Below are 24775 nucleotides of genomic sequence, written 5' to 3'. Positions count from 1 at the left end.
TTAATAATAAATAACTATATATGACAACAATAAGCTAATTAGAAGTTACTACATATAATCAACGTAAATTGAATTATAGTCTAGATAATTAATAAATTTGAGAACACAGGCTAAACGTCGTTAAAATAAATTAGTGAGTAATTGGAGGTAGTTTTTTCTTATTAAACTGCTGCTTTTATTATTAAACTTTTATATAGGCTTGCACAAAAATAGAATTCAAAAATCGAACGTTCCGCTTTAAAAATAGAATCTCTTTTTTTAACATAATAGAATTCTTTGTATTGAGACCTAAGTACCCAACTCAACCCATTGTGCAAGTCAGTGGGGTTAGGAAAAACATTCCATTAATCCTGCCCCTGGCAGATTCCGGTAAGCTATTGTTTGACGTGGACCTTCGTCAGTGTGGGAGTATTAACTGCTGTTTCTGTGTAGACACATAATTATAATCTTCCTACGATTTTCGACGAAAAATAAATTCCATTGACTATATGGATCTACTAATATTATAAATGTGAAAGTGAGCTTATTTATTTATATATTCGTTAATTCTTAGCTCCTGAACGGTTTTTTCAATCACTATGAAATTTGGCATAGATATTTACAGTGTGGTAAAGAATTTTTTTTAATGGATGGTAATGGCCCCCCACCTTCGTTAACGGTATACGCTGTCGGGGCATCAGTGAGAGATGAAAGATAGAAATGAGAAGGCAGGTCAGTTAGTCCATCGTGATAAATACACCTGAAATTCAGCACGATGTTTTCCAGAGGAGACCACTTGAAGTCGATCTGACAAGGTATTTGACCGATTGCTAGCAACGGGACTGGTACTCCACATTACTAACAATCCGTTCCCTCCCGGTAAATGACTTAGGCTCTAATCTAAATCTCGGTCATTGAACATATTGCGGTCACGCTGACGAATATGCATACAAAAGTTAGTAAGTGTACGCGGACAAAGCCGAGGGAAACAGTAAGTTGTTGTTATTGTCGTAGCTATGAAGCGTTTATAATACAATGCCCATCTAAATTAATTAAACTACATTCAGTATAAGCGTGTAATTTATTATTCAATTAAAAATGTAATAAATTGATTTTATGGATTTTACACAATAAAACTGTCTACATAATAGTTAACGGTCGCTAAACCAGCAAATTAATTGTCATGAGGCTATATATTGGGGGTTATTAATTAACTAAACTGAAATTGTATTTTGAGCAATAAAATGCTGCTTTATGATAATTCATTGCAATATCTCTTTACTTATATTACAATATTAAAGCTTCTTATCTGTCTGTGTATATATTTAATGTTTAATAATATCTTTAGTGATTCCGAGTTTTTTTTTTATTTTTGTTATACAACTTAGAATGGCAAACCGAGGTACCCAAGCAATCGACTTATGCACAAAGTCTCTAGTAAATAATTAACATAATAGATACTCTGTTATGTCCATGGTACTTACTGCTCATGTCTATAGGCGACGGTTACCACTTTCCATTAGGTGGGCCGTCAGCTTGTTTGCCATTCTAAGTTGTATAAAAAAAATCAGTATGTTATTATACATTATATCATATGCATTTTGTTTTTACCTAATGGTTAACTGGTAGAAAATGCTATACGGCATTAAGCTCGCCACTTGTATAAAGTTTTATTGTGCAATTAAGAATAAATATAATTAGGAATAAAAAAATAATAATATAAGAATCAGTTACGTAAAATGGAAGTGTACAATGTAATCCTTCTATGCAATAAAGTATAAATATGTATATAAGTAGGTATGGGGAATTATGAAATAATTGTATTAAAGTAATAACACGGTTACATAGTTCGTCAAATATTCAACTAATGTTCCAACTCAGTGTTATCATCATGCATAGCTGAGCGTTTAATTTCACGAGCGTCTAGAACTTTCACCTCGGGAATAACTTATAGACAATTTCAATAGAACTTAATGAAAATTTAAACAAACGAGTAAATTTAGACCCGATTATATAATACAATGCCGTGCGATCTCAGCATAGAATGGGTGACCCTTTTTTCCCTTACGTGTTGTAAGAGGCGACTATGGGAACTTAATTGTCGAGGGATGGGCAGCAACGTCCCTCTTAAAATATCAGCCTAACTGCGATTGCCAATCCTCCTGCCAAGCATGGCAACTACTGGCAAGGTCCTTTAATGGCACAGACCTATATCCAGCACTGGACAGTTAACGGCTGATATAATAATATAATACAAATCAATAATGGATTAATTTATTGAATATTTCGAATTATTATGAATATCATTTAAAGGATGTTTTGGTGATAAATAAAAAAAATATCTTTGTCTTTTTACTAGTTTTTACGCATGACTGTCAGCGTAATTGGAATATGTTTACTAACCGGAACAGAAAGTAACCTATGTTCTTCTCCATTCCATATAGTAAGTATATACCAAATTTCATAGTTGATTTGTTAAAGCATTCAGATGCTAAGAGGTAACAAACTAATAAATAAACTCACTTTTACATTTATAATATTAGTAAGAAAGTACGTATCAAAATTCGACTGAAACACAGTTTAATTAATATTTCTTTCTACTGATTACGGCATTTTAGTGGCCCACTGGCAACACGTCATAAAACACCCCTATTTCGGAACATTTGTTAGAATACACGCTGACAACTGAGAAATGGGGGGAGTCGCGCGCGGGATTATGTTCAGGTGCGAGGGAGGTGAGCGTACAGACAGTAGGGTAAACACTACACATAACTTGTCATCTTGTTTTTGCGTCAGAAAGTTCTGAATTAGCAAGATAGATAATGTAAAGTTATATTCTCTTATAGAACTTGAACTGTTAGACCTAACGTTGATATGACAGATTGGTTTCAACAGTGCGAATAAAAAATATGGTAAATAGAGACTTTGTACAAAAGTTATTTGCATGGAGACCTTTGTCCCACTCAGCTGACTTTATAGTTTTTTTTAGCCTTCCCAAGAAAATAGTCTTAAATACGCCAATGACACTTTTAGCACAATGTATTAGGCTCGCTTAGAAATCACATCAAATGAACTTATACATACATTTTGTTCTCTTACTGTATCTTATCAATTTTAATTCTCTCTATTCTAAAGTTGCCTGGGAGTTGCCTAATCGCTAGATGGCGATAAAGCTGCCCATTATTGCATCTTTATCTTACTTTTATGTAGTTAACTTTATGTAGCTAGGTAAATAGATACTCTTTATTGTTTCCTCCAAAAGATTACAATAGTAAACTTATTATAGATACAAACAATTACAAGAAATAATTACATATAATTAATTATTCATTTTGTTTGTGTTGTTACTTTTATAATTTGTATGATTCTTTGAAGGGAACAATACATAGTTTTCATTCATTCAGCATTCATTCACTCAATAAAAGCTGACTTCATATCGTGCAGCGGTAAATTATAAAGCGTCAATCAATTTGCATGTAAAAATGTATGCTTTTGCCAATTTTATTTAGAAAAAAAAAATAAACTCATCTGCCGACGCTACAGTTGGCTGTGTGCACACGACTGCAAATAACGATCGCTAAGCGGATCAGTTTTATTGATTTTCCAAATTGCGGGATTATGACTCACTTCGCTTGTATTAACTCTATCTCTTGTCATCATTATAATAAAATTTTAAAGTTAAAAATGTATATAAGATCATATTTAAATTTGTAATTCTGTAATTACAAAGTATTTACAATTAGATATATATATATATATATATATTTATATATATATATTTATGTGTAAATTTTAAGTGGCAATGTAGATAGCTACTTTCCTCAGTAACAGCACACTATAGTTTTTATGTGCTTAGAGAAATAATCTACAATAACTTGTTGATCGTAGCTTATTTCCCTGATAGAGTTATATATATATATATATATATATATATATATATATATATATATATATATATATATATATATATATATATATATATATATATATATATATATATATATATAATATATATATATATATATATAATATATATATATATATATATATTATTAGAACTAGGTTTTTACCCTCTACTTCGTATGCATGGATTTCTGAAGTAGGAAAAGCAATAAAATAAAACACTTCTAGATTCGAATTTTAAGTTAAACCTTTAGAAACACAACTGTTAAAACCACATTTAGTGAGGTAGTTTTTGCGCAATACTGGAAGAAACATAGACAGACAGACAAAATCATAAAAAAATTGTTTTGGTATCCATTGGTGTTATTAAGGCCCCTCATATAATTTTTTTTTTTAATATCTTCGATTTATTGACATCGTCTAGTTACATTTTTTATACGTATTATATAAATAAAAAAAAAAAAACATAATATGCTCATAATTATTATGGCAACAATTAGCAAATTTATGTAATAGGTGAAAATGGAATAGTAACCCCGCCTGCGCTATCGGTATACACTGACGAGGCATCAGTAAGGGATGTAAGTGAGGATTAAGTTGGCGCATTATGACGAATTCGACAAAAAATAACCACGATGGTTTCCAAAGGTAACCTCGTAAAGACCGACCTGACAGGGTATATAGCTAGCAATAGGGCTTTAGACCACATTACTAATAGTCCCTTTTATCTACTGAGCATATTAGTTATTATATACTTACTATTTTTATTATTTTATATTCGATGAGTATTCTACTTATATAAATTACTAGCTTTTGCACTAGACTTCGTACGCGTGAATTTTAGAAATATTACCCCCTTGTGGATTGAATTTTCTAAATTGCTGACTTATTGTTCACCTACGCCAGGGTTTCCCAGAGTGGTAGCTATCTACCGCTTGGAGTCGAAATTGATTTTCCAGGAGTCGACATAAACGAAAACTGATTTTGGAGGTCAACGAGATCTAAAACTCGACCTCTAATTAACACAAGCCCTTATTTGAAATTTTCAAGTTACTGTGTAATATATATGTATGTTGAAAATAATTTGTATTAATAATTATTAATTACATTTAATATATACTGAATTAAATTTCTGTTTATTTTGTTAAATTTTGACCAAAAAATGATATCATTCTACCGCAAACTTTTTTAATTAGTAAGTATTTTGATCAAATAGGGAAAAAATTAAAGATTTTAAAGTAATCTGGCTATGAATGTCCGCCATGTCAGATCATTTTTAAAAATGGATCTTTTTGTTGCCCAATTGAATAATTAAAATAGTTGTAATATATGACCTACGCTATATAAAGATTTTTTTTTACAAAATTTCAAGATTCTAAATACAGCGATTTCGGCTGTGTGTGTTAATATATAGGACAGTCATTCAATCAGCATCCACTTTTATATATAGGTATATAGATTATATTTTTAATGTAAGTCTCACAACCGTTAGGTACGTTTATCCAACTGTTCACAGTTGGATATTTTTATTAATCGGCAACATCAAACTATTCTCTTTTTATTTGAATGAACATGAATGATATAACCCTACGTGATTGTGCCCCTTGATTCGCGCACCCCAACCAAAAAATGTTTCATAAAATGTCCAAACGACCTGTAACCTTATCTCGTCGCAATAAACATGTACCAATGATCTTTTGTCGCGTTTTTTTTTTTATCAAGCACCTTTGATGGCCTGGCAACATCGAGTTTTGCCCTTCGATGCCACCCTTGTACGCATGCGCGATTCAACCCTTACAAACTTCAAGTTGATACACCAAGCTACCGTACGCGAGAACTTCGCGACGATAAATATATATACATAATTTCTCTTTATTATTTGACTGTAAAATTATAAAATAAACGTAATTATAATCCGTCTATAAAGTTACAAAGTGAAAATAAACTGGCTACCATTGATACAGCGTGTTATCAATATAATACTACACTCTAATACATATATAGCTGGTGTTATGCTTTTGATCAATAGTACCTATTTATTAATTTGTGTTCTAGATAAGAAAGTAACGCTTTAACATTGATATATAACTAGGTTTACTGCAATTGTGATAAAATACCATTTGGGTCTAAAAAGCAACGAGTATATAAGCATATAAGTGTTTTAATGACTGTTTATTTTCGATAGTGTATGGTCAATTTTTGAGGTTGGTGTGCTCGCTTGGTTAGTGATAGTAATATGTCGAAACCTAACACGTTGAAGGCACACAGACTGAGTGCTGAGTTTGCGGAAAAAAGAGGTCAGACCATCAAGAAAACGGACCCTACCAGCTTATAGCAACCACCAGTAAGTAAAGCATGTTTTTCTTCTCAAATAATTATATTATAATACTTTTTTTTAAGTACAGCATAGATTAAAACCTATAGCCACCTTGAAGTTTACATTTTGTGCTATTTATTGATGGAATTAATAGAGACTTCTCATTGTGACTTTCCATGGAAATTGTACTGAAATAGAGGAAGTGTTCCAGCATTTTCATTCTAAAAATGTATACAAAAATTTAAAAAATAATCTCGATTCATGAGTCATTTTCGTATACTAATATTTCTATTTATTACACAGATAAAAATATCAATAATTGTTTATACCACGAATATGTCAAACAAGCATATAGCCCATCTGGTGGTAAACGGTCACTGTAACCTTTTTACGCCTGCGACACTATTATTTATATTAATTGCATTTAAAACTACTTATTATTTCCTCATGCTCCTCAAATGTTGAGCCTACATTTCTAGTGAATACACCATGTATCCTCTTCTATAGGTATTCCATCACCCGTATCCAATAACGAGGACAGGATACCTTAAATACTGTACCGTAATTCATAAAAAAAAAAACTACTTATTATTATTGATAGAATATTCAGTGCATATGTCTGCTTTAAATATTTGCTGCTAGTAGATTATAGTTTAAGTTAAAAATATTTATATTATTCACGCATTTCGGCTACAGTATAAATAAATTATTAATATAGTAGAAAACTACATTATCAACGAATAGTCTATATATTATTTTCGAAAATTTTGTACACCCGTGCGAAGCCGGGTATAATCACTAGTTATTTATGTATAAATATTTTGTTCTGCAAAAAAAAAGATCAACTTTCATCGTGACAAAACACACCAATAAGCAATGAGATGTTTCGTAAATATACTCTTATCATATTAGCTTTATCTCGCGGCTTTACCCGCGTGATTTAGTACACAGCATATCCTATGTGCTGAAGATAATGGATTTGATTGGAATTCCAAAGTTATAAACTTTCTTATTTATAATATTAATACGATTGCAAATATTTGAATTTAGAAACCGAAAATGTGTGTTTACAAACCATTTCGTATTTTTTTTTTTATGATTTATGTGTTTAATATTATATGTTTTTTTAGTAATTTTTTTACTCTTTAATGAAAAGTGGCAGTTTCAATCATCCCAATAAAAAATATTAACACGGGACTTTTCCTGTCAATTGCTAAAAGAATTATCAAAATCGGTTCAGAATAAACGGCGCAATCGTGTAACATGGCCGCTAAAATACGAATCGAGAACCTCCTCCTTGTGTAAGTCGCTTAATTAGCTGCGTAACACGGAAAATAACATTAAAAATATTTCGAGCGTGTTGCCATCGCTTGTTGTAATCACCCCCATTAATATTCGGCGTTATAAATTCATAATCAAATTCATTGCATTGCCAGTGGAAACATAACAAAGTAAGGAATAAGAAATATTGCGTGTAAGCGTGTTTAATAATCGTTGCTTCAAGATTTATAACTAAATGGAATGTGCGGCTCGATATATAGACTCGATAACTATTAGTTTTTACTAGAATACTTTGTACTATAACGAGAGTAGCCTTCTTTATCCCGAATACTACGTGTGTAACAAATTTATTGACGATTATCACTGGCCAGGCGCCAAGTGATAACAAACAAAACGTAATAAACAAACCAACATAATTTCCTATCTTTATATACCTCCCTTAGTATTTCCTACCATTTATTTCATAGGGAAGACACAGAATAACTTCATTCCTTTATTTCACTTACCTCTTTCTGATGTCGCACCACGATGATGGGCCAGCGACTGCATTCATGCACGGTAGACCGCGTACAAATAAGTTTGCCAACTCTTATGTGTACCGTACCGTAACAATGTGGTATAACTCTTCCCTTGACTTGTTTACTTCATTCTACCTGTAAAACATCGAATTCTTGAAACGTAGTAGTAAAGTAAAAAAGCACTTAGTGAGCCGGCATTGTGCGGCCAACCGTTGAGAAGGGGGGGGGATTGTTAGTAATGGAGACGAAAAATCCCATTGCTAGCAATATACCTAACCAGGTCGACCTCCACGCGGTTCCCCCTGGAAACTATCATGTTTGATTCTTCATGATGAATTTATCATGATGGGCTAACTGGCCTGTTTTCATTCTCATCTATAACCCTTCACTGGTGCTCCACCAACGTATCCTGTTAGCGCGGGCGGGGTTACCAATCCATTTTCATCCAACAAAAAAAAACCGTTGAGAAGGTAACCTCTTTTCGGTTGGTCGTATTTATGGACGAAGTTCACTCAAGATGGTGTGGTCTAATAAAAAAAAATATAATTAGATTGTAACAGGACGATGTCTGTACATGAAAAATATTTAAGAAAGATTAATATGAGAGTCTTCAGAAGACTAATGCTAAACCAATATTTTTTAAAAATCTCTTTGTATGCTTGTTCCTGCGTTACTCAAAAACCATTGCACATTATTAGATACGGTTTTCACATTTGTATTCTTTAAGTGAATTTAAAAAATGGTATATATTTTATCTATATATTATCTTCTGAAATTCAAAATTACTAAAAATAAATGTAATTACGGGAATACTCGTAGTGGAACCTTATGGTTCCGTTGAGCTAGTGTAAGGTGCAGTAAAACTTCAAGTAATAAAAATGATAAATGTAATGTATGATGATCATCGTTAAATTTAAATGGCCGACAATATTTAAATGAAATTTGGTACTCAGGTAGATCACGTTTTAAATTCATACCTTTTATACTTATTCCATTATAGCCTTAAAAAAACAGCCTGAAACCATATCAAAGCGATCGAGATGTGATGCTGGAGAAATATATTGTAGATACCCTAGACTGCCTTTCGTACTAACGCGTCTATTCTTCGGGATTTAAAAATAACAACCAAACTCTTCACTCTATGTCTTCGCAGAACTAGAGTTCTTTGGCCACATCGCCCGGAAAGGTGATCATAACCTCGTACAACCGATTGTAGGCAGGGTGGACGGCAAGTGATCGAGAGTGATTCCAAGGTTACAGTTAAGCGTTATCCAACTTAGTTGTCCTATTAGTTACATTAGAGCCTACAATCCGATAAGGTATTAATGAGAACCATTTTAATAATGTTATTAATAATGAGTAACGTTAGAAATGTGTATTATTTAGATATTTTTGGCCGAGTATCGTATTTTCTTTTTATTTATCCGAACTAGGTTTACGTATTGACTCATCCAAGTGTCAATTAATAGAAACCCTAACGACGTTTACATCTAAACATCGGTTACCGAATTACATTCTTATATAATTTAATAACTATATTAATAGCAACATCTGAGTTTCATGCTCGTAAGTTTCTTCTCAGCTGAAATTATATTCGAATTGCGCGGTAGGTTCATAAAAATTAACGATTGACAGAGTTGTAGACTGGTTGAAAGAAAAGAATTACGATGAGACGGAAAATTTATTAAAAATGAAATGTAATATAAATACAACTACTAAATAGATACATAAATTAAAATAATATTTTACAATTAAATTGAAGATGAACTTTTAAATTGTTTAAATAATATTACAGTAAACATACAAATAATTTTACACACTCTCCCACACACATACATTCAAATTACACTCTACACACAGGGAGCACATTTTTACACAATTTTCATTATTACCAATAGTTATAATTAAATGAATTAACTTTATATAAAATCAACATTCTATATGTAGCACTAAAAATTTAGCTGAACTAATATTATACTATCTAATGAGGGTTGAGCGCTGTTGTCTGAGATACAGGTTTTATAACCTAGTTCAGACACAGATGTTTCAACTGATCCAAATGTACAAATGAATTCTTACCTACTTTTACTGTAATTTCCAGTGCTGAGTTTGTTACAATCATGGTTATGCAATAAAGTTATTTATTTATTTATTATTTATTGACAGTACTTATCGTTAAGTTTATACGAATAAAAAAATATTTTAAATTTATTAAAAAAAAAAGGTTGGCATTATATTAAAAAAAGTAAACTAATTATTATTCATGTCGTTTGGAGCACATGGTTTTACGATTATTATCTACATTCTACCTCTTTCAACATGGACGCCACAGCCCACAGCTGTTTCTGTTGTACGCGTGCGCAATGTTTCCCGCCATCTTTGAACTTTTGCACGGTGATTGACGACATCCTCTAGTCTACCATTCTAAAATACTACTAAACTATTAGTACTACTTAATTTATACACGTTTGAGGGTAGCACCCTGGTATTAAGTCGAGAGATTTAAGGCCGCCTTCTGAAATACTCTACTGTTTAATTGTTTTTGAGTATTTATTGTTGCTCTATTATAGCAGTATAGGTTTATTTCCTATTCATTATATTTACTGAGTCACAATTTTTTTAAATATCATTCGGAAACATTAAAAGTACATATTGAAAGTCAATTAAATAGAATATTCATACAATTTTGTATCTGTCGAATATTTTTTTTATACCACGAAGGTGCCAAACAAGCATACAGCCTGTCCGACAGTAAACGATTACTGTAGCCTATGGTCGCCTGTAACAATTACCGTATTAAAAAGCGCAACATTTTAAAACAATTTACGTTGTTTTTTAAAAGAGTTTGTAGTGAGACAGTCTGCCTAGTTGTTATTATAAATTTAAGGTCATTGCCTATTTTGTCTACTTCACTATGGCAGCCATTTATAATTGTTTCTATTGTACTACAAACACGCGAGTCACGATCAACTCATTGTTAAAGTTTCCTTAGGTTTTTGTGACTAAGCTTTACTTCGCTAATGTAAAGTTTCATAACAAAAGGACCAACAGGACTCAAAACATTAGTAAGTTTCATATTATAAATATTAAACTTGGAAAAACTTTTACATTTGTATGAAATTTGAAGCACAGATGGAGTATCTTGTACCTCTTTATCATAAATCACATATGTGAAGTCGCGGGATAGAGCTAGTATATTATGTATTAAAAATGTAAGCAATGATGTTATATATAATTTTAAACTTTCGCGTTATTTACACATATTTTACATACACAATTGAGACTTAACGCAATCAATGAAAAAACCTACCTAACCTACATACCTGCTTTTTTATTGCCTACGTTTCGACGTACGTTGTAGTCACGACAGGACTGATATAGAATAAAGATAGAAAATCTAATAACTATATACTATAATAGGGTAAAATAGATTTCACTCTATATAGTATTAGTTATAATTAATTATATTGATATCATTAGCATTTTTTTTAATGAGTGTACTTTAAATGAAGCTAATCTAAGCTAAGCTATGCTTTTTCATATTCTTACCGTATCCTATGCAACAACGCAAACTTTTTATATACTCCACTATGCAAAAACGCAAACTTTTTATATACGCAGGAGTCTTCAATTGTTTCTTAAAAACAACGATCTCAATAATCTAACACTAGATACAAATATGAACTTGTTGTTCCTATGTATCGTTTAGAAAATGTTAATAGATCTTTCATGGGAATGGGCATTAAATTTTATAATAGGGTACCGAAGGATATTTTGGATATACCTTTTAATAAATTTAAAACTGGTTTAAAAAAATACTTATTAAACAAAGCTTTCTTACACCTTAAACGATTACTTGAGTGACAAACATGCGTTTTAGTCAATCATGCATGGTCTTTTTAATGACCATGAGACAATACATTTAAGTAAATACACATAATGTTAACTGAGATTTAAAAGAGTAACTGTTGCGTTTTTTGCGAGCTCTTCTCAACAGATAACAACCTTCTGAACTCTGCATTCATAAAAAATTACAATTTAAAAATGTTTTTAACAAGACTATTTGAATTTGATAAAAAAAGCATAAATTGAATAATGACAGAAAATATAGAGTCCCCATTCCCAATTTGAAGCTCGTAATTAGTACCATGTTAAATATTTATAATGGGACGCTCAATTTATTTTATGATTTTTCACTCATATTTATTTTAGAAACATGTTAAATTTCGTTGGTAGAACACTGCGCAGTGATTTCGGCTTCACCTGTATATTGTACCTTACAGATAATAGGATATTCTGATTGAATTAATATCCAATCAAAATATCAAATAATAATAAAAGCAGAGAACTTGCGTAGATATATTTCTAGACGATAAAGTAGAAAAGCGCGTTAGTGATCGGTGTACCTACGCACAGAATGAGTCACGGGTGCAATAACCCCGACCAGACAGTTGGCTTTCGGATCAGTCGATAGATTTGTCCATGGATAGGTTATTTGATTTTTTCTCTCATATGTCTTATCTATATATCCACACCAAATCTCGTATAGATAGAAATTATTGTGTTTCAATAGGACTTAATTAAAATGTAAACAAACGAATAATCGACGTATGACACGTCTTTTAGTAGCCAATAGATTGAGTGCGTTTTTCGATTTATTACTAATTGCATTTAAAGAGTGCTGGGCAATACATTTATATAGACATACAAATATATAATTTCATTTTTACCCAATACATAATCTATATCGCCGTGTGGTCCCAGCATAGAATAGACCACCCCTTCCTTTCCCGTGGGTGTCGTAAGAGGCGACTAAGGGAGGGTGAGCGATGAGCAGCAGCGTCCCTCTTAAAACATCTCCAAAGCCTAACTGCAATTGCGAATCCGCTTACCAAGTATGGCAACTACTGGCAAAACCCTTTTAAGGGGGAGGCTTCTGTTCAGCAGTGGACAGTTAAAAGCTGATATAATTTATGTATATGATAATTTATATACCTTTATATACTTCTTGCAAATGTAACACGAGTCACACGACTGAATTATTTCATTGCATCTTCCTAGCTCGTGCGGTGGTGAACTAAGCATATTTTACAGCCAAAACCTTTTAGCGTTAACAGAAACATCTAGTAATTAAAATCCAAGATTCCGTCACGTTAAAGTTTATCACAGCAACAATATGTAAACTTTGCACCTCGTTCTACGTTATTAGAATTTATAGACTACTAGCTTTTACCTGCGACTTCGTTCGCGTGTCCAGAATAAGTTTATTGACTGAGATAAATATTAGCCTATATCTTTCTCCATCCCATATAGTACTGTGAAGCCGTTAAGTCTCTATAAGGTGGGAACAACAACGGTCCACCACCCCTGGAAACCATCGTGCTGAATTCCAAGTGTTGCTTATCACGATGGGTTAACTGACCTGCCTTTTCATTTTCACCTATCATCTCTCACTGGTGCCCAACCAGTATATACCGTTAGCATAAGCGGGGTTACTATTCTCTTATTATCTATTAAAAAACCCTTCAAATCGAAACACAGCCATAAAGGCACAACTAAACAACAACACCATAGGGAGACTTTGTACAAAAGTCGATTGCTTGGGTACCTCTGTCCCATTCGTGTTTCAACCGTGAAGCAGTTGTGTTTGCATGACTGTGTTTCGGTTTGAAGAGTGGGATATGGCGTGAATTTACAGGGTACAGAGGAATAACACCTGAGTCCTCAAGAATGGCAACGCATGGGGGGTATCATGGGCGAAACAGTATAGTCTGTTATGTCCATGGTACTGCTTATATGTCTATTGGCGACGGTTACCACTTTCTATCAGGTGGGCCATCAGCTTGTTTGCCATTCTAAGTTGTATAAAAAAAAAGCAGGCGAACGTAAGTGCATCAGGTAGGTCGTATAGTATTATATTGTCTATACTCTCTAATGATGGAGATAGAAACATACTAATTATCTATTTGCATATTAAAACATGAAAACTCATATACCAACACTAGTTTATTTACCATAAACCTATCAGAAGCATAAGTACGTTCTGCACAGTCGTTTATAATGATATCGCCTGCATTGCTTCAGTATTCCAAATTTAGGGTTGTCAAACAAATTTTCTACACACCTGATGTTGTTACTTTTTAAGCGATTTTAAAAAACGTTGTTAATTTAAAGTGATAAAGTGCTTTATATTATTCTCAATTTCGTGTATAATATAGTATATGTCACATATTTGTAAGTATATATATGAATAATATATATAAATATATATTATTCATATATATTTATTTGTTTATATATGTAATTTTAGTATGTATGTATATCAATAATTAGTAGTATTTCCACATTCGAGTATTCTGACACTTCCCTATGGTTGTCTGGGAGAGAATGCTTTTAGCATTAAGTCCGCCATGTATACATATTTGTACTAATGAATAAATAAGTAAAATAAAATAATTATTATAGCAATTACTGCTTATACCGTATCAAAACAGAATCACAACAATACATACATTTTAAAAAAAGTAGCTATAATTGAAAAGTTTTCTCAATAAAATATACAACAAAAAGTTATGTTAGTTTATAAATTAATTTATGAAAATAGTAGAATAGAAAACAATTATTACCAGAAAAAAACACAATTACAAAAGAAAATACAGAAAATATATATAAAAGAAGTGCCCCATACTAGGCGAAAGGAACCGGCTCAGCTGATGCTGTAAGTGTCTCAGTGCAATGTGAACAGATGCACAGCGCTGGTTTTCAGCCAGTCCTTCTCTTAACAAAATGCAGGGTACATCTGCAAATACCTCTTACAAGAAATGTTTCTTAGATACTATATTAAATAAAAAAGGCACAATAGCACAAATGCGATTTATATATTTTGTGACTAATTCAATTGTATTGCCTCAAGGCTCTGTAATAGGTCTTCTCAATCCATGCCCGGTATTTGTACATCAAATATCTGCTTAACAATACATATTATATCCATAAATAAATATCACGAATACTCCATAAATCTCAGCAACAAATACAGACAGAATAACAATATCTCAATACAGTTTATAAATATTGAATATTAGGCGTACTTGGCGTCTTGGCAACCCTAAGTATATCTCCATAATTCATGAGTCTGCGCATAGTATGACGCATTGCGAATTTACATAGATTTCTGAACACAACCCGGCCATTGGGCGCAGCTGGCTCTCCTAATACATTTTTTATTATTTTATCGTGTACTGAAAATAGATTTTTTTCTACTTCTTCTATTTTAGAATCGGTCTATGTAATAGTTTGATATTTTCTAAAGCGCAGAGATGGTGCTTTGCATAAATAAGATCCCAGAATTTAGGATCAATTTAATGTTCATTTTCTCGTCACAGTGTAATTCTCCTATCATAGGCATAGTGGACAGGGTTCTTTTTTTATAGGCTGACATTTAGAACATTACCCTCGAATGCGCTATCCGTGTACGCTGACAGGGTACCAGTGAGGGATGACAGGGGAGGGTCAAGTTAGATCAGTCAGTCCATCGTAACGAATTCAGTACATACTCGTAATTATTATTTTTGTAAGTTAGATAAAAGTCCCAAAATTCCATAGGGAGCCTTTGTGCTAAAGTCATCTGCTTGGAAACCTCTGCCCTATTCGTGTTTCTGCTATGAAGCAGTTGTGTTTGCATGGCTGTGTTTCGATTAGAGATATAAAAAAATAATACCTAAGTCCTCAGGAATGGTAACGCATGAAAGGTTTTTTTTATATATGATAATGGAATGGTAGCCCCGCCTGCGTTAACGGTATACACTGGCGGAGCACCAGTGAAGGATGATAAGTGAGAATGAAATGGCAGGTCAGTTAGCCCATCGTGATGAGTATACCTGGAATCCAGCACGATGGTTTTTGGGGGGACCACGTGGAGATTGACCTGACATATATACCCATATTGCTAGCAATGAGACTGGTAATCTACATTACTAACAATAAGCATGGTGGGTATCATAGGCGACACTGTATATTCTGTTATGTTCAGGATACTGTTCATGTCTATAGGAGACGGTTACCACTTTCTATCAGGCGAGCCGTCAGCTTGTTTGCCATTCTAAGTTGCATGGATAAATCGTACAATAACTGGCCATAATTCTTCACAGAATTAACGGGTAACTAAGTAATAATTCTTATATCACAACCACGAATCAGTTACGATCAAGTACTCCTTTAAGGATATCACGTAAATGTCACAGGAAACGCTTCTCCGAACTATCCTTTATACTGTCAACGCATCTATATTCGAGGACTGTCTGTCTGTCCGTCACACTGGTCGTAATGAGGTGATTGTTACTGATTTAGTATGGGCAAGATGGCGCCTCGGTGATACATGACACGTGTATTATGGTTTTATTATAGGACAGTTTTGTACAATCGCACGGTAGAGTTAAGTGCGAATAGAATTGATAACCTGTGGGTTTCGTACCGTACTTAGCTTAATGCTTTCTTTTTTTTATACGACTTAGATTGTGTTTCGGTTTGAATGATGGAATTTGATAGTGAAATTACTTACTGTGGCATTTACTTTATTTTAAAAAAATGGAACATGTTAAAGATACCATGAAGATCACAACATAGTAGTCTGTAGCTTACATGATGTTATTCATATAGAGAGAGACTAAAGTACTGCTTTCCATCATTTGGGTCTTCAGTTAAAGTACATATTCCAAAAAGTATATAGGATTTCTAATTATTATGTTTTGTAGTTATACTATATTAAACCATCTTTCGTACATTAATGATTATTTTGGGCTTTATATCCGTTCCATTCCGCGCCATCCGTTTTTCATATCTCCTACATGAAGTTGCAAAAACCATATCTATCAAAAAGATTATTGGTTACTTGTCTAGGACAATAATGATATGTCAGTTATTACTCAATTTACTCTTATCGATCGTATAATATATCGAAATAATATTAATAATAATGTTTTGTCTCTGTCAAGCAATGTATTTATTATACTGTAAAGCGAATGAAGAGGCACTTTGATATAAGAATACTGTGAAACAATCCATTCGGAACAGTATACGCTGGGTAATACAACATTTTGTGTTTCAACCATATCTCCAAACAATTTCAGCCACAATATAAGGGAAAACAAACTTGGCCACTCGCCAACCACGTCCAACTGTACTTCGCCTCTGTTTTCGCCTATTTTTTTTTCTCTGCTTGTATATATCTGAGTACTGTAAATTAATTGGTGTTGTTGAACAATTATCTTACATGTGTAACTTTAATCTGTAGAGTGAGATAAGAACCAATTGTACCTACAATTATACATTTATCTTTTTACCGACGAGAGAGTTTGTATAATAGTCGTCTGCTTGGATACTTCTTTTTTTTTCTGTAAACAACTGCGCTTGCATTACGATTTCGATTTAAAGGGATATAGCAGTGTAATTACAAAATACATATTGATCACAACGTGGATCTTTATTATATATTTCTTTTTAATAATTAAAATTTTATTCTTTCTTACATCTGTCAATTGATGTGCTACAAATTTTATCAATTAAAAAAATAAATTCCAAATCGGTTTATAACTGATGGGGTTATGAATTAACAGACATAAAAAAAATATAATCGAACTGAGAACCTCCTTCTTTTTGAAACCGGCTGAAAATGTATTTATATATAAAGGGTGATATATAAATCATTAGTATACTTATAAGGAGTGTTCTTACTGGGAAACTGAATATTTTTCCTAAACAAATATGAGTCGATTTTGAACCTTCCATACTGACATGGACCGTTCAGTCGGCTGTCCTGCTGGGAGGCTTTACATTTTTTTGACGTTTATGGTAACATATTTATTTAGGGAAAAATGATTGAATATACTGATATAATGCTCTCCTAAAAGGATGCTAGTAATATCGATTGTAGCCAGTATAAATAAAATTATGCAAATACTGTCCTTTGGTCAGTGTATCACTTGAGAAAGATAGATTTGGTTGTTTTTTTTAATATTCATATTATTTCCTCTAAGGTTTTTAGGAAAAGAAAAGTTTGAAATATTATATACAATTTATTTCTAGCTATTAAACAGAAAAACATACAATGTGAGCAAGAATAAGACGCAGATACTGCTGTCCCGTTTTATCTTGTGGAATGGAGTAACGAAAACGTATCTATCGATTGTTTTGTTTGCTTGCTTAAAAAAGAAGTTGTTATTTATATTATTATATGTATTAAATGTATTTACTATTTTATAAATGGTGCAATAAAGTATAAATAAATAAATATTATACACTGTACTGGCATACAAAATAATCGTAACCCACCTGGATTTAAAAATAAAGACCCTTAATCTCACCGAAAATAACCCCATACGATGCAAAACGACAGAATGAAACCGAAATCCACGCTGATTACTCTTTTACATCTCTTTTTATCGCCGATTGCGTTACTCTAACCGTTGTTACCCTCACAACATCCTCGTTTTGACTCCGTTGACGCCACTTTATTGTCTTACAATGTTTATTGGCTATCTATGTGACTTGTAGTCCGTACTAAACAATAACTACTCACGAAAATAGCTCTAAATCCTATTGCGAGAAGGTGCAAAATGTAATGAGTATTTTCACATAATGGGCGTAGCTGCTGGCCCACGTTCTGGCAATTTACAAGAGAGACCATTGTTATTATGTGTATAAGTGTAATGCGTGTTGATTAATAATGTTATGGTTTAATTAATGTTGTTGGAGGGAAGGAAATTGTTACTAACAGCCTCAGTGCTAGCAATGTACCCTATCAGGTCATCCTCCACGTGGTTCCTACACGGAAACTATCATGATTCATTATTGTCGAATTCATCATGATTGGCCAACTGACTTACATTTTTCCTCGTCTATCATCTCTCACTGGTGCTCCGCCAGCGTACACCAACAGCGCGGGTGAGGTCACCATTCCAGTTTCCACCGTTAAAAAAAAATTAATATTGTCAAACAATTTATTATACGGCGCGTAAATAAGAGAAAATGAGAATAGATATTTTATTAAAAGAACTGTTCAAGATAAAACATATAGCGATCAATTGCCTGTACAGCCAAAAATGCAATGGGTGAGAGTGGAATGATAACCCCGCCTGCGCTATGTGGCACTGGTGCCCTGCCAGTGTATACCACACTGGTAGGGCACCAGTCAAGGATTATAGGTTAGAATGAAAGCAGGTCAGTTAGCCCGTCGTGTCGAATTCTATAAGAATTGACCACAATTGTTTCCAGAGGGAACCGTGTGGAGTTCGAACTGATAGGGTATATATTGCTAGCAATGGGGCTGTTAGACTTTACTACTAACATTCCATTTCCCTCCAACCTACAACTTATCTTGAATAGGTACCTCTGTGCTATTCATCTTTCTATCTGCCAAGCTGCAGTGTCTGTATTTGACGATGTTTCAGTTTAAAGGGTGGAATTATAACAGTGAAGTTACAGAGTAAGTTAGTTCTCAGAAATGGTAACGCATGGATACCATGAGCGTCACAGTGTATTCTGTGTTGTACTGTTTACGGCTATAATTGAAGATTATTACTTTCCATCTTAGATTATTAATTAGTCTCCGCTGTGCTACGACTAGACTAGACAATGCACTGCTTAAGGACAACAGTAATATCGCCGTTATCATTAATCTTAGCTCACCATCTAGTGGGCAGTCAACTCATTTGCCATTATAGTTTGAATTGCATAAAAAAAGTAAAACAAACAAACAGTTTCTATATTTTTTATAACAAGCATGCGGCTCACCTGATGGTAAGTGACTACCGCCGCTCATGAGCACTTGCAACACCAAAGAAGTTGCAGGTGTGCTGCCGGCCTTTTAAAAAGGAATATGCTCTTTTCTTGAAGGTTACGATGTCGTATCGGTTCGCTGCTGGGTATTGATTTGCTTGTAAAAGAAAGTGCCTTGAAAAATGCACGCATTTATTATATTATAGCTAATCGTATACAGTTTATCGTAGGCAGGTATTATTTTAGCAAAAGTTCTAGATTTTTAATTTCAATTGTTTTTTACCACGAAAATGGTCAGGTCATTTAAACTATAATTTTAAAGAGAAAAGATTTACTTTTAATTGTATTTTTATTTATAAATGGTTTATTTAAAAGCTTCTTAACCGATTTTAAGGTAAATAACACGTGTGGTATATAGCACTGTATTTTAATTAAAAAGAAAATCATGCGAAGCCGACGTGGGTCATTAGTATAATATATCGTTAAATAAAATAAAAACTTGTGAAGTACTACAAGTATTTTTTCACTTATAAAGATATTTTTTTATTTACTTCAACACCAAAGTTTCAATGGATCACAATGCGGATATTTCCGTGCAAGCAAACTTTGTATTGTCTTTTTACTGGTCGTCACGTCTGTACCTTGCGTTGGAATCGTTCCAAATACAATTTTATTGTTCATATAATTTCTCGGGATGTCCAAAAAAGCAATATGAGAGCCGCACCGGCGAAATTTATTTTATTACAAGCTTTAGTGCAATACTACTTAGGTACTATTTCACTTAAATACCTATCGATAGAGAGATAGCGCTAGTGTTATTATATTTCTTGTCCGTGATGCTATATCTGTATTTATTATCATACATTTCAAAATAGTATCGGTTTATAAAAAATATATGTATACTGGAAATAGCAATAGAGGTTTAGAATCTAAGAACAAGTTTGTTTAGAATATATAAAATCTCAAAGATACTGAAATCTCAAATAAATTACTTTTAAATTTACACAGATTAAAATCATAGATTAAGGATTCCTGGCATTCTCTTTCTATAATCAAAATAAATATTTATTTAGCATTTAGTCATTATTTCCTTTTAAAGTAAAAAGAGTTACAAAACAACTTTAAAGAATTTTTGTGCAACCATTTTAATAAGCATATGTATGTCCCTATGTTTTTAGGGAAGGTCGTTCAGTTTTTTAAATACTGTAATTGGACTTCAGATTACTGACAATTTTTCCGTTACACCTTTGTACGTATAGTGAAATAATAATATTCAAAAATTTTCACATTTATATTCTGAAGCTTTCGTAATTCTTTTGGCACTAAATTATAACTTTTTATACATATATTTTATTATGTATTCAACACGAGTTTTGGTCCTTTCAGATTACTTTTTATTATCACATGTTGTTACTTCGTATACTCATCATGTTTAAATAAGTATTTTTACTGATTTTATAAGTAAAAGACTATGATTTATTAACTATCTGTTTTATTTCAGTAGTATAAGTATATTGACATGAAAAGTCACCTTCACACGAGTTACAATAGTATTGTACTAAAGTTTAGTACAACATAACTAGTAACCAAACTTTTAACTAAACGACTTGTTTCAATCGATCGTAAAAATCGAGAAAGTTCTTTATTAATACGGTCGTTTTTTTTATATATGTACTTATTCGTATGTGAAGCTATAAATTTGTTGAATTTTAATAATTGTTATTAAAGCAAATAACATATTATATATTTCGTAGCGAAAGGGGTCAGCGACCTACCAAAAAATTTTATATTATAAACAAATAATTTATAAAATAATAAGTATATATATGTAATATAAAACTCAATTTACACTATCATGAATAAATAGCTCTTTAGTTTTTATTTTAGTAGTCTATGATATTTTAGAGGAAATAATTAATAGTATCTATTTCTATGAAAAACTCAATTGAACTTCTTTTTCAATAAGAAGTACAATAAAGCTTGGAATTTAATTAATGTTTGTATTTACTATACACTGAACATTCCGTGAGTGGTCAAGGCAAAGGTATTTCCTATATGACAGCAGACGTGAATTCCGTGCATTGGAAAACTAGGATAACTTCTATGCAATTGAAGCTATTTAGTATCTAGACCTAAGTTTCATTTCATAATCAGCTTTATAGGAATACTAGTGATCCGGCCCAACTTCGCACGGGTAGATAGAAGTGTCGAAAATAATAATATATCGTATGTTTCCCGTTGATAATGTAGCTTCCTATGAGTGAATGATATTTTAAAAGCAGTTGGGTATTTTTTGTGTTTATTCATTCATCATCTTCTTACCTTTATCCCAATAATTTGGGGTCGGCGTAATATGATTTTGTCCATATTAAAAAAGACTTGGTTTTTAGTTTTACGACTGGCCTGTGTTTGTCTATTACAAGAAAAAAAAAATTAAAAATATTTCCTCCTTGTAATATTAGCATAGACAAATTCATTATAATAACTATTAATATAAAATCTTTTCGTTGTATACAGATTTCTATTTGGAATATGTCTTCTAGTGTATTAATTATGTATTTAATTATCAAATACAATACAGAATTAAAAAAAAAAAGTAATAAACATAGACATCATTTATTTTAGTTCGATTTCAAGAAATAAATGTTCAATCTATTGTAAATTGTGAGATTTACTTGCTACAGTGATGGTTTACCATCAGATGGGCTTTATGCTTGTTTGTCACCTTTGTAGTAAAAAAAAATATAGTCTTGACGGTTTAGCAAGGTAGAAGGATTTAAATGTATAAGACGTTATTTACTTATTATATATATATATATATATATATATATATATATATATATATATATATATATATATATATATAGTATTATTTTTACATAAGTTGTTCTCTTAATTTGCACTATACACTTTTGGGCCATGATATTGTGCGTCATGGGTTTTTGCGTAACCATACAAACTTACCCTTCCTCGCCCTATATATCACCTGTCAATTTAAATATTCCCATCGTCGCAACAAATTGCACGAAACATGTTTTATCATGGGCATTAGTCACTATTATACCTCTTTTCTGGACACGCCTATTTAAGCCATCGACAGGGAGTTCACCCCCATACCTGTCCCAATATGAAAAAACTGACAGTTTTTCTGCTATTGGATATGCTGGAAGAAATTTCTTTTGGAGATAAGCTCGCTTTTGTGCACTTTTATATTTTTAATAACCTTTTGTGTACAATAAAGAAAGAATACCTTAGACGCTAGATTTCAGAAATGTTTTCACTAACCACTAACGTTCAGCCATATTAGTCCTAATTAAGACCCCTCATATAATTTTTTCTTAAATATCTTCCATGTATAGACATTGTTTAGGGGAGCGTTCAAATATTACCTAACACAATTTTGTGTCTTGTAAAACATTACGATGCATTACAAGGGCGGGAGAGGGGTTCGACTGTTTTATTTTTATTTAGATAAAAAACTAGGGAATAAACATCTCCTAAGTTTCTAATGAGGGAGGAAGGGTCAAAATCTTTAAAAATTGCGTTACATAGTACTTGAATGTACCCCAGTTAAAACTGTATTTTATTACTAATATTTTTGAAGATTATCTCCGATGTTACTGTACTTCGGTAAGTTTTAGTATGAATGCTCAAAATATATATTATGAATGTACAAAGAATAATGAATGGAGTTTTTCCTATATAGTATATATTAATATATTAAACATAATTGCATACAGCTTTGTCTCAATATGTCGATTGTCGTTACAGACACTTAGCTTTGCCGGGAACGACCTGAAGGCGAGGCGAGCCGGCGCCATACGAGTATTATAGGCGTGGGTGAAGGAACCGTTTACTATCTCAAACATACTGTACATCCTTGATTATATAAATCCTGTGATACTGTTTTCCTTTAAAGATATCAGATAATTAGCGTCTGCTGTCTAACATGAGCGAAATTCCGTGTGACGAAAATTTTAAGTCCGAATGTCCAGAACCAAAAGATACTAGGCCAAATTACAGTAAAAATACTTGATACTTAATGAATTCACTCCTTTGTCAAATTAAATGCTATCAGAATAGCATCCTCTAGGGGGGAAGGGATTGTTAGTAATGGGGATTAGTAGCCCACTGAGTAGTAGTTAACTGACCTGCTTCATCCTCACCTATCATCCTTCACTGGTGCCCGCCAGTGTATACCGATAGCGCAGGCGGGGTTACCATTTCATTATCATCCATTAAAAAAAATAGCATCCTCTTTTAGTCAACCGTTGCGCTAAACAGAAAGAGTAAAAGGCAGTGCTTTGAATTAGACTTATTAGTTAATAAATAAAATTAATTATTCTTATTAGATATTTGTTATCATATATTAAAACTTAGTACAATGTAGAGAAAGACAATGGAAACGTTTTTTGTTTCTTGACTGACAAGTGATTTGACAAGTAACACCATCATTAAAATTTTTAGATTTAATTTCGATAGAACATGTTTTACCTATATATACTCATAGGCAATCTCATTGCTTTCAGCAATAAGACTACCTTATTGTACTTATACAACTGTACCATTATATTTATTTATCTTGCTTATTTATTATGTAATGCAATTAAAGTATACTTATTCATTTATATATAGATCAAAGATAAAAGACAGAACAGACAGAAGTGACACTGATTATTCTAGTAACTGTCGCTACACAATGGAAACCTGCAAGGAGCATTATGGTCATGTTAGTAAAAAAGTTAATAAACAATATTTTTTAATCTTATTTTTTTTTTAAACTAAGAATCCATAACACAAGGAATCTAAAAATATATTATCATTATCGGTTTATTGCCTACTCAAGTAATAATAATTGTTTATGTTAACTTTCCAAATTTAATGGTCCTATTTTAGCGTCGTTGTCACGTACACTTATTTGCATTGTGCACCTTTTTAAAATTTGATTATATATGTATTTATTATTTGGAACATAAAAATGTAGGTACAGTTTATCTCGTAAGCA

General features: G+C 32.3%; 1 protein-coding gene across 2 annotated transcripts in view; it reads left to right on the top strand.

The window, feature by feature from the left end:
- Positions 1–24775, top strand: part of LOC113512826 (uncharacterized protein CG43867) — a 78937-nt gene that overhangs the window by 1168 nt on the left and 52994 nt on the right. The window contains exon 1 of one of the 2 annotated variants that reach the window (XM_052894582.1): positions 5707–6226. The exons of the other annotated variant lie outside the window; for it this stretch is intronic. The gene's annotated coding sequence lies outside the window, so the exon portion shown is untranslated. Of the gene's footprint in view, positions 1–5706; positions 6227–24775 lie in introns of those variants that run through there. 2 annotated transcript variants of the gene reach the window in all.

Source organism: Galleria mellonella, unplaced genomic scaffold, assembly GCF_026898425.1.
Source record: "Galleria mellonella isolate WM207_F2 unplaced genomic scaffold, CSIRO_AGI_GalMel_v1 utg2134, whole genome shotgun sequence".
In the NCBI taxonomy this organism is placed as follows: Eukaryota; Metazoa; Arthropoda; class Insecta; order Lepidoptera; family Pyralidae; genus Galleria; species Galleria mellonella.
The sequence above is the reverse complement of the archived record's forward strand: the minus strand, read 5'-3'. Positions and strand labels throughout refer to the sequence as shown.